This window comes from Lactuca virosa, chromosome 6, assembly GCF_052849685.1.
Source record: "Lactuca virosa cultivar CGN04683 chromosome 6, Lactuca_virosa_CGN04683_v6, whole genome shotgun sequence".
Classification (NCBI taxonomy): Eukaryota; Viridiplantae; Streptophyta; class Magnoliopsida; order Asterales; family Asteraceae; genus Lactuca; species Lactuca virosa.
The window spans coordinates 148,182,463-148,199,412 of NC_136431.1; the positions used below are offsets into that span (position 1 = coordinate 148,182,463).

A 16,950-nucleotide genomic window follows, 5' to 3' on the forward strand; every position below is an offset into this window, starting at 1 on the left:
TTATGAGATGCTAGGTGTTCTTGCTCATCTGTTTGATCACCTCTCAGCTCAAGCTCCTACCTCCGAATCATACGATAATCTCACCCGCCAACTCAACACTGGACTTCAAAAAGTGTTTGAGAAATTTGAAGAGATGAAAGACTCCTTGATGCTTGCACCGCCACGCCGGGTCCCCGATGCAAGAGGGGGAGAAGGACCAAGTCAGCCATGGAAACCTGCCATTCAGTTCGCCCACCGAGATGAAGAAGATTCAGGAGATGATGAAGTACAGGTCCTTTCCGTATCTCCTTCCAAAAGCACTGAGGGAGAAGTGAGTGATGAAGATGACGAATACATTCCGGATGACGCTCCTAAAGGAGTTCTTGGTCATCAAGCTCCAAAGGTGACCGCTCCAAAGGAAATGACGGATGAGAAGAAGTGGATATGGTCTGCTGTTTCTTGGCCATCCTCTCTTCGTGATGCTCTCCATTCGAAATCCAAATGGCTAAGGGTAAATCATTGTTGACTGCTCAAGCATTCCGCGCCAGTCCTTCAGTCCTGCCTCCCATTCCAGAACCAAAAATAGCTCCAATCGACCAGGGCTCTCCCCTCCGGATCCCTGATGAACTTCCAGAAGAACCACTTCCAATTCCCACTCTGGAATTCACGATTGATGAGAATATGAAGCTGGTGATAAATGCACTTCAAAGAGACAAAGGGAAGAAACCATTGACTGTCGAACAATAAGCCTTTCACTCCGGACCTCCTCTCAAGCGAAAACAAGGATAGTCCCAGGATGAAATAAATCAGGCACTAGAGGACAGCATCCGGATCCAAGCACTGAAAGACAATCCTGATCTGATGTGTGACATCTCTCCTCTCTGTCGTGAAGGCATTCTCAAGGCTCAGGAAATCGTTATGTGCCTCTACTACAAACTTCCCTCCAATGACGCCGATCAGCTGGATCTTCCTCCCTCTCCTTATAGCAAATTCTACACCAAATTTTCTCCTCTTTACCTAACTGACAATCTGGAAGTGATCATTCGGACAGAGCGAGAAAGGCTGAAAACTTTCTAAGCTAAAAACGTTCAACCTTTCAACGAAGTATGGACAAGAAAGAGGATTACCAAAGTTCAAGGCTTCGGAAGAAAAATATTGGTCAAATTTGAGCCGAACTGTCCCTTATTCAGTTTTCACCTCCTCCGGAAGAAGCCAACTCCCCGGACCGTTACTGATGCGGATTTTCCGTCCATGAATATGAACGACATCCTCACCTTGGCTGCCTACTTCAGATAAAATCAAAAGGATGACATCAGTATGGGTGCTTATCACGCTACTCTTGGTTTCTTAAAATATTATGTTGTAGAATTTTCCAGACATGATTGTGAGCTTGCACATCTGTTTGGAACTGAGCAGTTCATTGCTAAAATTGGCTTCGTTCTTCCAGAAGCTGAACTCCTTGCCGATGGCCCAACCGAAGAACCATTTCTAGGGTTTGTCTACACTACAAGAAAATCAAACAAGAAGGAATTCTTCCGACTCCTTGACAAACATCTGGTTCCAACCAAAGCTATGAAGAAATTTATTTCGCGTGCATCCAAGTCTGATGCTCCGGAACAGGTGACCTGATACATCGAAGTGCGAGAATGGATGTTCAGGGCCTACACCTTCATCAAGGAACAAGTGATGTAAAGAAGAATGGATTGCTAAGTTCACTTAGGGAGAGATTGTTGGAAACTGAAAGTGAACCTCTAGCAATCCTAAGTCCGTATTCCGAAGGGTGCTATTTCCGAAGAGGATGAATGCTTCGGAGTCTGTTCGGATTCGAATAAGTGAAGAGGAGTAAGGAAGAGAAGACATTCCAGAATGATTTTCATGTCCGGAATGGATGTTAATCCGGAATCAATATGTTTTGTCTTTTGTCATTTATTATCTCTATCTTTGTATTGATGTAACGTTTCATAGGACTTAGGCTTTTGATGTATTAGACAATCAGAATGTCAGAAACATTTCTATTGTCCGGTCCTATATAAGTTCCTTAGATAATTCGTTGTAACATTCTCTCCTATTTATAGGAGTATTCAATGCAAAGTCAATGACGGATCATTCATACAACTTTTGGCATTTACTAAGTTATTTCAGACTTCTTTCAAAAATTCTTGTTGTTCTTCATTTATTTGCTTTACCTTGATCATTTAATATCATTCTTCACTTCATGACTTGATTATTTGTTGAACGCATTATGTAAGACTTGACTGGTCTTTCCAGTCTAGACTTGAACATTTATTAGCAAGCAGACATTGATCATAAGCATTCACTCAAGGTTTGAGTTTTCAAACCTTGTCCCTGTGCATCGATCTTGTACTCACACAACTTGAAACATGAGGCCTTATCGTCTTAAGTCCCGTCCCTTATAGTTTACTCCAACCATTAACTCTTTGAGCCACTGGTCATTATGGATAACGCTATTAGGAATTGACAACTCCTCCCTTGCCTGATTGCTTGACTGCATGATACCATGTTCATATATGGAACGATAATCATAGATCTTGATAAGGCATCAGTCTTAGGCTTGGTTGTGAACTCATTGTTTGCTCATATACATACAAACTAGCTTACTTATTATAGCAACAAACTTTATTTATCATTATAGCAACAAACTTTTATTATTGGAATATTATTTACTTGTCTTAGCAATGAACTTGTTTGCTCCTTGTAGCAACGAACTTGTTTGCTCATTATAATAATGAAACAGGTTTACTCATTTTAGCAACAAACTTTATTTCCCATGAGAATATGAACGTTGGATCTCATTTGGGCAACGTACTTCATTTCTCATGATGACAACGAACTTGTTTATGCGAACTTATTTACTCGTTTTAGCAATATACTTTTATTTATGGAAACTTCTATCAAAACTTCGATTACAATTCATGAAACCAATATTATTTTTAACCTGTGAACTCACCAATTATTTTTATAGTTGACGCTTGTTTTACATGTTTTTTCAGGAAACACCTAGTAAGAAACACGTAGAGATACAACACTTCTAGGAGCATTTGCATGTGTTATCTTTCAAATAAATCATAATTTATCTTAAACATTTATTCAAAGTCATTGTAAGTTGTAATTCTTTTTAATACTATGGTTGGTGTTGTCTTTTAACTTTTGCTATGAGACCCATTGTACTGTCGCGTCCGTGTTTCCACTTTAGCGAGGTGTGACAGTTGTGTGACAACCCGAAATTTCTAACATGTACATTCTTCATTATTATCAAAGTTAGCCTCATTTTGCTATTTTATAATGAAGTTTTGGATCTTTATGGGCACTCGAGGCTTAGTATAATCTTGATATGAGTCTTAGGAAGGGTGAGAATGTGCGTAGCATCTCTAAAACAAGCCAAACACACCTGACAAGGTGTCTGCGGACGCACACCCGAGTGTGCGGCCAGCCAGCCGCACACAGCCGACCGCACACCCTCCCAGCCTCACTCTCTAGCCTATATAAAGGACCCCAAGACAACCTCACATGTTTTTACACTCCCTCAAAGCTGGAACACTTCTCTCTCTAGAGTTCTTCAAGCTCTCCTCTCCAATCTCCAAAACGAGTAAGTAAACATCCTTAGATCTTTACTACAACACGTTATAACACATAATCCTCGAGTTTGATCCATGAAATCATCATTCTAGATGATCTTCATGTGTGAACGGCTGCACACACATCATGTGTGACCGCACATGCATCTTTTGGTCCTATAATGGGCTTAAACACTCATCCAAGCCTAGCATCGACCAAAACACCTTCTTAGGATCATCACAAAGCCTTGGAAAATCGATTTGGACACATTTGCAGGAGTGTGTGCGACCGCACACAGGCCTGGCAGCACACTCTGGCCGCACACAGGTATGGCAGCACACTCTGGCCGCACACTCACAAAAGTTGAGTTTGGTAGCCTTACACTCAAAGGTAAGGCCCTACACTCACTAGGGGCTTCAAGGGGTGTTGTAACACTAAATTTTAGGTGCTTTTAGGACCCTAAGGCGTGTCCAAGTGTCTTTTAGTGGTTATATAGCCTAAATATATTCATATATGTGCTATTACATGAAAATAGGATTCGTTTGTGCTCAAGACTTCAAATGACACCGGACGATCCTACATCGACCTATCATTTGAGTTACTCACTGCAGGTGAGTTTCATACCCCTTAATTAACCTTTTATATGATTTTAAATGCTTTTATGTGGGGGGGAATACAAGTTGAACATTTCTAGTTATTGCTTTAATCATACGTGATCAATAACTAGAACCAACAGCAAAGATTTATTACTACTTTCAAATTGCTTTCAACCTTTGGATTTATAAGTGTTTCAAACCTTTTACTAAACTCTTTAATGCTACAACTACTTTCAAACTCTTTAAACTTACATTATTTTCAAACCCATATCTACACTAATATATCTATATAAATAAGACTTGAAGGATTTAGGACTGATAGCTCACCTTATTTCATGTTCCTTGTTTGGTTGTGGACTTAGGGTATCCTGTTATTTGTCCGACTGTCGTTGAATTCTTAGTTATATATCATATATATTCATGTTGGATATAAAACTCTTCACTTCAGTTCAGTACCTTTGTGTAACAGAGGCATACAAATCACACTATTATTTAACTATAATAGGTATAGTTAAGAGTCTACTACTCACTACTACCATTACAACGATCCATACAGGAGTCAGTACATTTGTGAGTCACTACATAAGTACTACATTGAGTAACTATACAAGAGAACATACTGTACACTATACAAGGGAACATACTATGCACTATACAAGAAAACATACTATACACTATACAAGAGAACATACTATACACTATACAAGAGAATATACTATGCACTATACAAGAGAACATACTATACACGATACAAACATTTGAATACTATAGCAGAATGTGACATACTACTTCTTGATACGACACTTCACTGTGCTATCACCGTGTAACCAGAGTCTCCTGGAGGGAGAGCGGGCATTATGTGTATAGATCTATAAGGGACAGACACTCCCACATCCCGACTGCTAGCTACAGTCCGAGCCGTTAAGGCCCAGGGGTGAGAAAATGTCACCATACTACATGTGACCTGGAGGGTCATCAGTTATTCAGCCGTCGATCAGCATGGTTACATACGAGTTCACATTTAAACCTTAAATTAACTAAACAAATATTTAAGGAAAAAATGGACTTTTCGAGGCATGTTGCCTGGAGTCTACACATTTCTACTTCGGACTCTCCGAGGCGTATCGCCTGGGATCTATATTTTATTGCTTTAGACTTTGCGAGGCGTATTGTTCATTTAATACTGCCTGGAGTCTACAAATCTCTACTTTTAGACTTTTCGAGGCGTATTGTTCATTTAATACAACCTGGAGTCTACACTTTTCTACTTTAGACTTTTCGAGGCGTATTGTTCATTTAATATTGCCTAGAGTCTACACATCTCTACTTTAGACTTTTCGAGGCGTACTGTACATTTAGTACTACCTGGAGTCTGTATTTCATTACTTTGTGACTTGTCGCATACTCGTTTTAGTAAACTATATTTTTATACAAATAGTTTCACTGAGAGAAAACCCGTATATTTACAAAGGAACAATTATACAAACAACCGGGTCTTGGTAGAAGACTACCTTTTACTGGAAAACATAGAGTTTTCTAAGGAGTATACTATTTCCAAAACATTTGAAATCAACTACTACGCTATATTGTTACTATCATTTTTATACAAGCAATGACACTAAATACTTATAAACTCACCAGCTTTATGCTGATACTCGCTTTCAAAATAACTTGTATTCTCAGGTCATCAGTAGACAAGTACAGATGAAGCTTTTGAGAAGATGGAGCACATATAAGACTCATCTTTTATTTTGATTATACTTTTGGTGTCATACAACTATACAGAACACGCTTGTATTACAATTATTATATTAATGCAATGGATGTTGTTGCTTGCCTTACTATTATGCATTGTTGTGATACTGAACATGACGTCCTCCACCCCAGAACGTTTCCGCCGTTCTCGGTTTTGGGGTGTGACAGATTGGTATCAGAGCACTGTTTATAGTGAATCAAGTATATCAACCCATAAAAGATATACGAACTATAAACACAACGGGATTAAAACACTCTGACCAAGAATATATACTTTTAAATGATAAAGTATTTAACTAAGTATATATATGCATCCATTCATACAAAGGGTCAGTATCATACTAGAACAGAACAAAAGTATTAAGATTGTTGAACAACACAATTAGGCTTAGAGACATATAGTCAAATCTGGGTGGATGTAGCCTGATCAACTACATTTTCCTAGGAGTGACTAGCATGTGCCTAAGGGTGGTTGTGGTGTTGCAACAAGTCTAAAAACTTATCAAGACTACTACAATAACATTAGGATAGAATACTATAGGAGTATTCTGCATTACTATAGATTCATATGTGAAAACTAAAAAGGTCGTTACTAGTAGAGCAATAGTTGCTAAGTGGATACTCTAAAGTTACATGTAACTAAGACGCTATAGACTTAGAATCTGTGATCTTTGCTTACTTCCTGTCCCTTGTTTGGTTGTGGATTTAGAGTTAGGGTCACTTATTCGAAGGTCTATCCTGTTTCGGTTGCATCTAATCAGTATGCACTATGCAAGTATTGAGTCAACTAATAACGATCATCTATTGATTATCCTAGATAAGTACACCTATTAACTATTCTTTCCCCTATTCTCGCGTAGATATCATGGCTGGCTTCCATCCTCCCGGCAATCCGTACAATCCCAATCAAGGAAACGGTGGGTGGCTTGATAATGAGCCCGAAGTCGGTCACCAAATCCCCCTGGGTAATCACCGTGCAGGAGGCTCTTCGGATAGCTCTGACTCAGTACCAGAAGTCAACAACCTACACCCAGTCGCTCCAAACCCTAACCAACGCCCACTCTTCCGAGGCCTAACACCTCTGTGGGTGGAGAGTTTGGAGGCTTGGAGTCAGGAGCTAGACCAACCCATCCCCTACAACGGAGACCAAGGATTCTACAACATGAACGAAGGAAGCACTGCGGACAGGGTCCTGCCTATCCTAGTCCGCAGGGTTGCTCGAAACGAGATCCAGGGGAGAACCGCCATTAACTGAATTGCTGAAATAGTCACCCACACGAGGCTGAGTGACATCCACATCCGCCGTCTGCAAGATGCTGAGGAGAGGACTCAGAATGACCGCGAGTCTCTACTTCGGGCACTAGCTGAGACTAGGGCAGAAGTCATAGAGCATCGCGTACGCCAGCGTGTGTACGAGCAGCGCCTACTCGACATGGAACGCCAACTGGCAGATCTGAGGATCCGCCCGAGGAATAACCGTCGTCGTTAGAGGATGTCAGCTCATCTTTTCTTTTGAATTAAGTAATAGCCTTTCTTTCTGTGCCCTAGGGAGCACTAGTCTGTAAAATATTCCTAACTTTTAAAGTACTCTAACTAGACTTCTAAGCTGCCAACATTTTCCTTTTATGGTTTAATGTAAGACCTTCTGCTAGGTCATTTTTCCCAAACTCTTTTTCCATCATTAATACCAATAATATTGGCAGTTATCTAATCTACGAGAAGCTCTTACACATGTGTGTTACTACTCTATTATTATGACTCTACCCGATTTCTAGACTATGGCAATTTAGTTCATGAAACACACTACTCATACTCGCAATTGATTCTCACTATTATCACCATCTATATCAACTTTCAGTATAAGATGCCGCCTCGTCCGCGTCCGACCAGGGGCAGGCTTGCGAACCAAACTCCACCACCACCCCCTCCGCAGTTCGATGCGATAATCTTTCAAGCCGCGGTGACCGCAGCTGTGAATGCAGCCATGGCTCAAGTAAATTCTGGTGGTGTCAGTGGAGGAGGTTTGGCCACAAACTCTAGCCATGGTGAAACTCAACCACGTACGTGGGAGTGCACCTACAAAGATTTCATCAGCTGTAAACCGACACACTTCAATGGAATCGGAGGGATAATTGCGCTGTCCCAATGGATCGAGAGATCAGAAGCAATCTTCGAGATGTGCTCCTGCCCTGAGGGGAGCAAGATAAAGTTCGCTGCTTGTACCTTCACTCAAAGGGCTTTGACGTGGTTGAATGGCCATGTCAAAACACTCTCCCTAGTAACAGCTAACGCCATGGGTTGGGTTACACTAAAGGACATCCTGGCAAGAGAGTACTGCCCAAGGGGCGAAATTCAGAAACTCGAGGAGGAACCGTGGAACCTCAAGATGCAGGGTTCCGACATAGTAGCTTATACAGCCAGGTACTGCGACCTGGTGACTCTATGTCCTAACATGGTTCCCACCGAAAGCAAGAAGATCGAGAGATACATATGGGGTCTGGTGCCCCCGTATCATGGGAACGTTTTAGCATCACACCCTGCCACCTTTGAAAGTGCCAAAGAATTGGCCCAAAGGTTGATTGATCATGAAGTCCCTTCTGCTCCATCAACAACTGCAACCACTACCGCAACACCAGCCCACGCAACTGACAACAAAAGGAAGCATGGGGATCGAAGGAAGGGCAGATCAAACCAACACTCTTCCAAGAAACAACAAACGGTGACTAGCCATGTTGCCACTACTCCTGCTGCCCCTATACCAGCCAAAACATATGCAGGGAACCTACCCAAGTGCACTAAGTGCTCTTTCCATCATAACGGCCCCTGCCGTGAGATGCACTGCACTAATTGCGACCGAAAGGGCCATACCGCCTGGTTTTGCCGAACACAACCCAAACCCATCACCCAGGTTCCCAGTACCGGAGTGAGTCAAGCCTGCTACGGTTGCGGCGAGACGGGTCACTTCAAAAGAAACTGCCGTAAAGCTGGGAATGCGGGAGGAGCAGGGAGACTACTCGCTATTGGCCTCATTGAAGCAGTAGCAGACCCCACAGTAGTTACGGGTACGTTCCATCTCGATAACTCTTACTTAAAAACTCCCTGCAAACAGTAAAAGAAACCTTCATCGTAGTAATGGCTAACAGTAGGACAGAGAGTTCTCACGAGATTTACATAGGTTGTTTCCTCACACTAGATAACCATTCGTTTCCAATCGACCTTATACTAGTAGCAATCAAGAGCTTCGATGTCATTATAGGCACGGACTGGTTGAGTCTCCATCGTGCCGATATCCTGTGTTTCGACAAGGCAATCCGTCTAAACCTACCCGATAAAGGAACCTTATTGATCTATGGAGACAAACCCAGTACGAGCCTTCGTATCATCTCAAGTATTCAAGCCCAGAAGTACTTGCGTAAGGAATATCGTGCGTTCCTTGCACACGTCGTGGATACAAGTCAGAAAACCAAAAACCTAAAAGATCTCCCCGTAGTACGTTACTTCCCCGACGTTTTTCCAGAAGAACTCCCAGGATATCGCCCGCAACGTCAAGTCGAGTTCTGAATGGACTTAATTCCAGGAGCTACCCCCGTGGCCAAAGCGCCATATCGTCTAGCACCTGCCGAGATGCAAGAACTATTCGGTCAACTTAATGAATTGCTCAGCAAGGGCTTTATAAGACCAAGCTTCTCACCCTAGGGAGCTCCGGTCTTGTTCGTCAAATAGAAAGACGGATCGTTCCGTATGTGCATCGACTATAGGGAACTCAACAAACTTACGGTCAAAAATCGTTATCCTCTTCCTCACATAGACGATTTATTCGACCAGCTACAAGGGGCGAGTTACTTCTCCAAGATCGACCTGAGATCCGGGTATCACCAGTTACGAGTGCTTGAGGAGGATGTCCCGAAGACATTTTTCCGAACTCGTTATGGGCACTATGAGTTCGTGGTGATGCCATTCGGATTGACCAATGCGCCCGCAGTGTTCATGGACTTGATGAACAGAGTATGTCGTCCTTACTTGGATCAGTTCGTCATTGTTTTCATCGATGACATACTCATGTACTCTCTAAGTGAGGAGGAGCACATCAATCATCTACGACAAGTCCTAGAAACCCTACACTCAGAGAAACTGTATGCGAAATTCTCTAAATGCGAATTTTGGATCCGAAGAGTCGAATTCATAGGACACGTGGTTAGCGAAAAAGGAATCCATGTGGACCCCTCCAAAATTAAGGCCATCGAGAACTGGTCAGCACCGAAGACGCCTACAGAAATCCGTCAATTTCTAGGCCTCGCTGGCTACTACCGCAGATTCATTCAGAATTTCTCTCGAATCGCGAAACCCCTTACTACATTGACCCAGAAAGGCGTGGCCTTTGACTGGGAAGAGAAGCAGGAAAAAGCGTTCCAAACGCTAAAACGAGCCTTGTGTACCACACCGATACTGTCCCTCCCCGAAGGAACAGAAGACTTCGTGGTCTTCTGCGATGCGTCAAACCAAGGACTCGGTTGTGTTCTTATGCAACGAGGTAAGGTCATCGCCTACACCTCAAGACAGCTGAAGACACACGAGGTCAACTACACCACCCACGATCTCGAATTAGGAGCAGTTGTGTTTGCTCTGAAAATCTGGAGACACTACCTGTATGGTAGAAAAAGCACTATCTTCACAGACCACAAGAGCCTACAACACATATTCGACCAGAAGGAGCTCAATATGAGACAACGACGGTGGGTCGAGCTACTCAATGACTACGAATGCGACATTCGTTATCACCCGGGTAAAGCCAACGTAGTAGCAGACGCCCTAAGTCGGAAGGAATATTCTGGTCGAAGAGTCAAGTCATTGACAATGACTATCCATTCGCATCTCCCCGCACAAATTAAGGAGGCTCAGCTCGAAGCTTTGAAACCTGAAAATGTGGCGGGAGAATCCCTGCGAGGAATGGATAAGAACTTGGAAGCTAAGGGTGACGGAGCCTTATATCTCATGGACCGGATCTGGACACCGAAACACGGAGGCTTCAGAGACCTGGTCATGAAGGAAGCGCATAACACTCGATATTCCGTCCACCCAGATTCAGATAAGATGTATCTGGATCTCAAAAAGTCATACTGGTGGCCTAACATGAAAGCAGAGATTGCTACCTTCGTGAGTAAATGCCTTACTTGCGCTAAGGTAAAGGTCGAATACCAGAAACCATCAGGTCTACTCCAGCAATCCGAGATACCGGAGTGGAAGTGGGAGCGGATCACTATAGATTTCATAACCAAGCTACCCAAGACAACGGGTGGACTTGATACCATTTCGGTCATCGTCGCCAGATTGACCAAATCCGCACACTTCCTACCCATCAAAGAAACTGACAAGATGGAGAAACTCACAAGAACCTACATTAGGGAGATCGTGCGACTGCATGGTGTTCCTATATCTATTATCTCCGATAGAGATAATAGATTCACTTCGAGGTTCTGGCAGTCACTATAAAGCTCCCTAGGAACGAGGCTGGACATGAGTACAACCTACCATCCACAGACCGACGGACAAAGTGAGAGGACTATCCAAACCCTGGAAGATATGCTGCGAGCCTGTGTGATCGACTTTGCTAAGGCGTGGGATACCCACTTACCTCTCGTCGAATTTTCCTACAACAACAGTTATCACACGAGCATCAAGGCTGCTCCATTTGAAGCCCTCTACGGCCGGAAGTGCAAGTCCCCTATGTGCTGGGCTAAGGTGGGTGACACTCAGTTAGCTAAAGGACGAGTTCTAGACAGCGCTCTCGCGGGACCGGAAATCATTCGGGAAACGACAGAGAGGATCGTTCAGATTCGTGAACGATTAAAACCCTCTAGAGACCGACACAAAAGCTACACAGACAAACGAAGGAAACCCTTGGAATTCCAGGTGGGATACCGAGTCCTTTTGAAAGTCTCACCCTGGAAAGGCTTGATACGCTTCGGGAAGCGTGGAAAGCTGAATCCAAGATACATTAGGCCTTTCGAGATTCTCGCTAGAATCGGCCCCGTAGCATACAAACTCAACCTACCCCGCGAACTCAGTAACGTACATCCGACCTTCCACGTCTCAAACTTGAAAAAGTGCCTATCCGATGAGACTCTCGTAATCCCACTCGACGAGATCGAGGTCAACGAGAGCCTCAACTTCGTGGAAGAACCAGTAGAGATCATGGATAGAGAAGTGAAACGAACCAAGCAAAGCCGTATTCCTATTGTGAAGGTTTGCTGGAACGCCAAGCGAGGACCGGAATTCACTTGGGAAGGTGAGGATCAAATGAAACATAAACATCCTCATCTTTTTACTTAGTTATTTATAATGACTTAGTTTCTTAAACTCAAATTTCGGGACGAAATTCCCTCTAACGGGGGGGATGATGTGACAACCCGAAATTTCTAACATGTACATTCTTCATTATTATCAAAGCTAGCCTCATTTTGCTATTTTATAATGAAGTTTTGGGTCTTTATGGGCACTCGAGGCTTAGTATAATCTTGATATGAGTCTTAGGAAGGATGAGAATGTGCGTAGCATCTCTAAAACGAGCCAAACACACCCGACAAGGTGTGTGCGGCCGCATACCCGAGTGTGCGGCCAGCCAGCCGCACACAGCCGACCGCACACCCTCCCAGACTCACTCTCTATGCTATATAAAGGAGCCCAAGACAACCTCACACCTTTTTACACTCCCTCAAAGCTGGAACACTTCTCTCTCTAGAGTTCTTCAAGCTCTCCTCTCCAATCTCCAAAACGAGTAAGTAAACATCCTTAGATCTTTACTACAACACATTATAACACATTATCCTCGACTTTGATCCATGAAATCATCATTCTAGATGATCTTAATGTGTGAACGGCTGCACACACATCATGTGTGACCGCACACGCATCTTTTGGTCCTATAATGGGCTTAAACACTCATCCAAGCCTAGCATCGACCAAAACACCTTCTTAGGATCATCACAAAGCCTTGGAAAATCGACTTGGACACATTTGCGGGAGTGTGTGCGACCGCACACAGGCCTGGCAGCACACTCTGGCCGCACACAGGTCTCGCAGCACAGTCTGGCCGCACACCTGGCCGAACACTCACAAAAGTTGAGTTTGGTAGCCTTACACTCAAAGCTAAGGCCCTACACTCACTAGGGGCTTCAAGGGGTGTTGTAACACTAAATTCTAGGTGCTTTCAGGACCCTAAGGCATGTCCAAGTGTCTTTTAGTGGTTATATACCCTAAATATATTCATATATGTGCTATTACATGAAAATAGGATTCGTTTGTGCTCAAGACTTCAATTGACACCCGACGATTCTACATCAACCTATCATTTGAGTTACTCACTGCAGGTGAGTTTCATACCCCTTAATTAACCTTTTATATGATTTTAAATGCTTTTATGGGGGGGGGGAATACAAGTTGAACATTTCTAGTTATTGATTTAATCATACGTGATCAATAACTAGAACCAACAGCAAAGATTTATTACTACTTTCAAATTGCTTTCAACCTTTGGATTTATAAGTGTTTCAAACCTTTTACTAAACTCTTTAATGCTACAACTACTTTCAAACTCTTTAAACTTACATTATTTTCAAACCCATATCTACACTAATATATCTATATAAATAAGACTTGAAGGATTTAGGACTGATAGCTCACCTTATTTCTTGTTCCTTGTTTGGTTGTGGACTTAGGGTTTCCTGTTATTTGTCCGACTCTCGTTGAATTCTTACTTATATATCATATATATTCGTGTTGGATATAAAAGTCTTCAATTCAGTTCAGTACCTTTGTGTAACAGAGGCATACAAATCACACTACTATTTAACTATAATAGGTATAGTTAAGAGTCTACTACTCACTACTACTATTACAACGATCCATACAGGAGTCAGTACATTTGTGAGTCACTACCTAAGTACAACATTGAGTAACTATACAAGAGAACATACTATACACTATACAAGAGACCATACTATACACTATACAGGGGAACATACTATACATTATACAAGAGAACATACTATACACTATACAAGAGAACATACTATACACTATACAAGAGAACATACTATACACTATACAAGAGAACATACTATACACGATACAAACATTTGAATACTATAACAGAATGTGACATACTACTTCTTGATACGACACTTCATTGTGCTCTCACCGTGTAACCAGAGTCTCCAGGAGGGAAAGCGGGCATTATGTGTATAGATCTATACGGGACAGACACTCCCACATCCCGACTGCTAGCTATAGTTCGAGCCGTTAAGGCCCAGGGGTGACAAAATGTCACCATACTACATGTGACCTGGAGGGTCATCAGTTATTCAGCCGTCGATCAGCATGGTTACATACGAGTTCACATTTAAACCTTAAATTAACTAAACAAAGATTTAAGGCAAAAATGGACTTTTCGAGGCATGTTGCCTGGAGTCTACACATTTCTACTTCGGACTCTCCGAGGCGTATCACCTGGGATCTATATTTTATTGCTTTAGACTTTGCTAGGCCTATTGTTCATTTAATACTATCTGGAGTCTACACATCTCTACTTTTAGACTTTTCGAGGCGTATTGTTCATTTAATACAACCTGGAGTCTACACTTTTCTACTTTAGACTTTTCGAGGCATATTGTTCATTTAATACTGCTTGGAGTCTACACATCTCTACTTTAGACTTTTCGAGGCGTACTGTACATTTAGTACTACCTGGAGTCTGTATTTCATTACTTTGTGACTTGTCGCATACTCGTTTTAGTAAACTATATTTTTATACAAATAGTTTCACTGGGAGAAAACCCGTATATTTATAAAGGAACAATTATACAAACAACCGGGTCTTGGTAGAAGACTACCTTTTACTGGAAAACATAGAGTTTTCTAAGGAGTATACTATTTCCAAAACATTTGAAATCAACTACTACGCTATATTGTTACTATCGTTTTTATACAAGCAATGACACAAAATAGTTATGAACTCACCAGCTTTATGTTGATACTCGCTTTCAAAATAACTTGTATTCTCAGGTCATCAGTAGACAGGTACAGATGAAGCTTTTGAGAAGATGGAGCACATATAAGACTCATCTTTTATTTTGATTATACTTTTGGTGTCATACAACTATATAGAACATGCTTGTATTACAATAATTATATTAATGCAATGAATGTTGTTGCTTGCCTTACTATTATACATTGTTGTGATACTGAACATGACGTCCTCCACCCCAGAACGTTTCCGCCGTTCTCGGTTTTGGGGTGTGACAAGTTGGGTCGCAGAAATCAGAGTTTAGTCCAAAGACGACGATCATAAACGCGTCAACTTTACCCCAAATCTGAGGATTTTAAAAAAGATTGGTTTCGAATCGCCAGTGGATTCAAGTTTGAACTCAGCAGAGGCATTATTTGTTGGTCCAAATGGGAACAAGAAGTTTCAAGACAAAGAACAGATCAAGAAGATGGTTTTACGAGCACCCAAAAGTCAAAAATCAAGAAAATCCATTGAATCAAACTCGATTCTTGAGGCACTCAAGAAGAAATGCCCTCTCGGTGGTGAAGGTATGGTGGTGATTTACACCACCACATTAGGAGGAATTCGAATAACATATGAAGACTGTCACACCGTTCGTGGAATCATTGAATTAGACCATGTTCGTATAATTGAACGTGATATCTCCATGGATTCAAGGTTTAAGGAAGAACTAAGGCTGCTATTAGGCAAGAAACAAGTGAAGGTGCTGATCGTACTGATGAAAAGGGAGATTGATCATTGGATCAAATCAAATAATGAAGTTAGAGGAGGAGGGTAAATTGGGGATTTTACTAGATGGGACTCCAATAGTGGGGGCGGCGGACGTCGGATGCAAGGGTTGTGGTGTGGTACGGTTTGGACGTGTACAGTGTGCAACAGGAGTTGTAAGTTGATAGGCGGTGACGGGAGGCAGAGCATCAAGTGTGTAGATTGCAATGAAAATGGGTTGGTTGAATTTCCCATTTGTTTTTAATTTAGAAGTTTGGACGTGATGAATTTGCAGGTTAGTACAGAATCATAATATGTCTATTATCCTTAAATTTTGACCATTTTGGTCATAAATCAAGGAAATTTTAGGGGATTTGTATCATCCTTATTTTCATATTACATTTTCTAAATCATAGTTGATATATGAGTAATACTAAAAAGTATTTATTTGTTGACACTAGGTTGTAATATATTTGTGACTTGTGAGGAGTCATTGTTACCAAATGATCTATGTTTTCATTGATGCCATATGACAATTGTGTAAAAAAACAAATTCTAAACCGACTAGCTTTATTATCTGCTATTGAGGTAAATATCTAATTTTTGCTCTTTTGGTCTCGCAAAGGAAGAAGGAGTCAGAACCCATGTTATAATTCTCAAGTAAGTTTCTTCTCCATACCAACCCACCGAATTCTAATCCTAATCAAACATTTTCTTCTTTTTATGCAGATACTACATCTAAGCCACTTTTTTGTCAAGAAATTTTTAAGACTTCGAAGTTTGATGTGGTAAGTAATGTTGTTCTTATTTCACTTTCCGAAATTTAATAGGATTATAACAATTATTGATTTTTTTTTCATCATTAGTCATAATATAAGAGCCTTTGACTCTTTGACATATAAAATGGCTTTATCATTTGTTCAGTAAGTCCACATCATTGATATGCAAATCTTAAATAAAAGCATGAATACTTATTATTCTTTTTCTAAAAAGGAACCAGTGTACTGTTTTCGCGGTAATATGGTAGTTTCTCACCAATTTTATATAGATGATGTTTTCTTTTTTGGATAATGTTCACAGGAGAATATTGATGTTTTTTTTTTCGTTTTCTTAAATGCTTTAATTTATCGTCAAGTCTCAACTTGAATTTGCAACAGTCAAACCTTTATAAGGTTCGGGTGCACATGTATTGATGAGCAACCATGAATGAAATTACCGGTTATCTTCTGAAACCTTTTTATTTTCATAGTTTATTTAATGATAGTTCTCTCA

General features: G+C 41.4%; 1 pseudogene; it reads left to right on the forward strand.

The window, feature by feature from the left end:
- The first annotated feature begins 7,770 nt into the window (after positions 1 to 7,770).
- On the forward strand, positions 7,771 to 15,943 carry LOC145121995 (uncharacterized protein At3g28850-like; annotated as a pseudogene).
- The last annotated feature ends 1,007 nt before the right edge of the window (positions 15,944 to 16,950 follow it).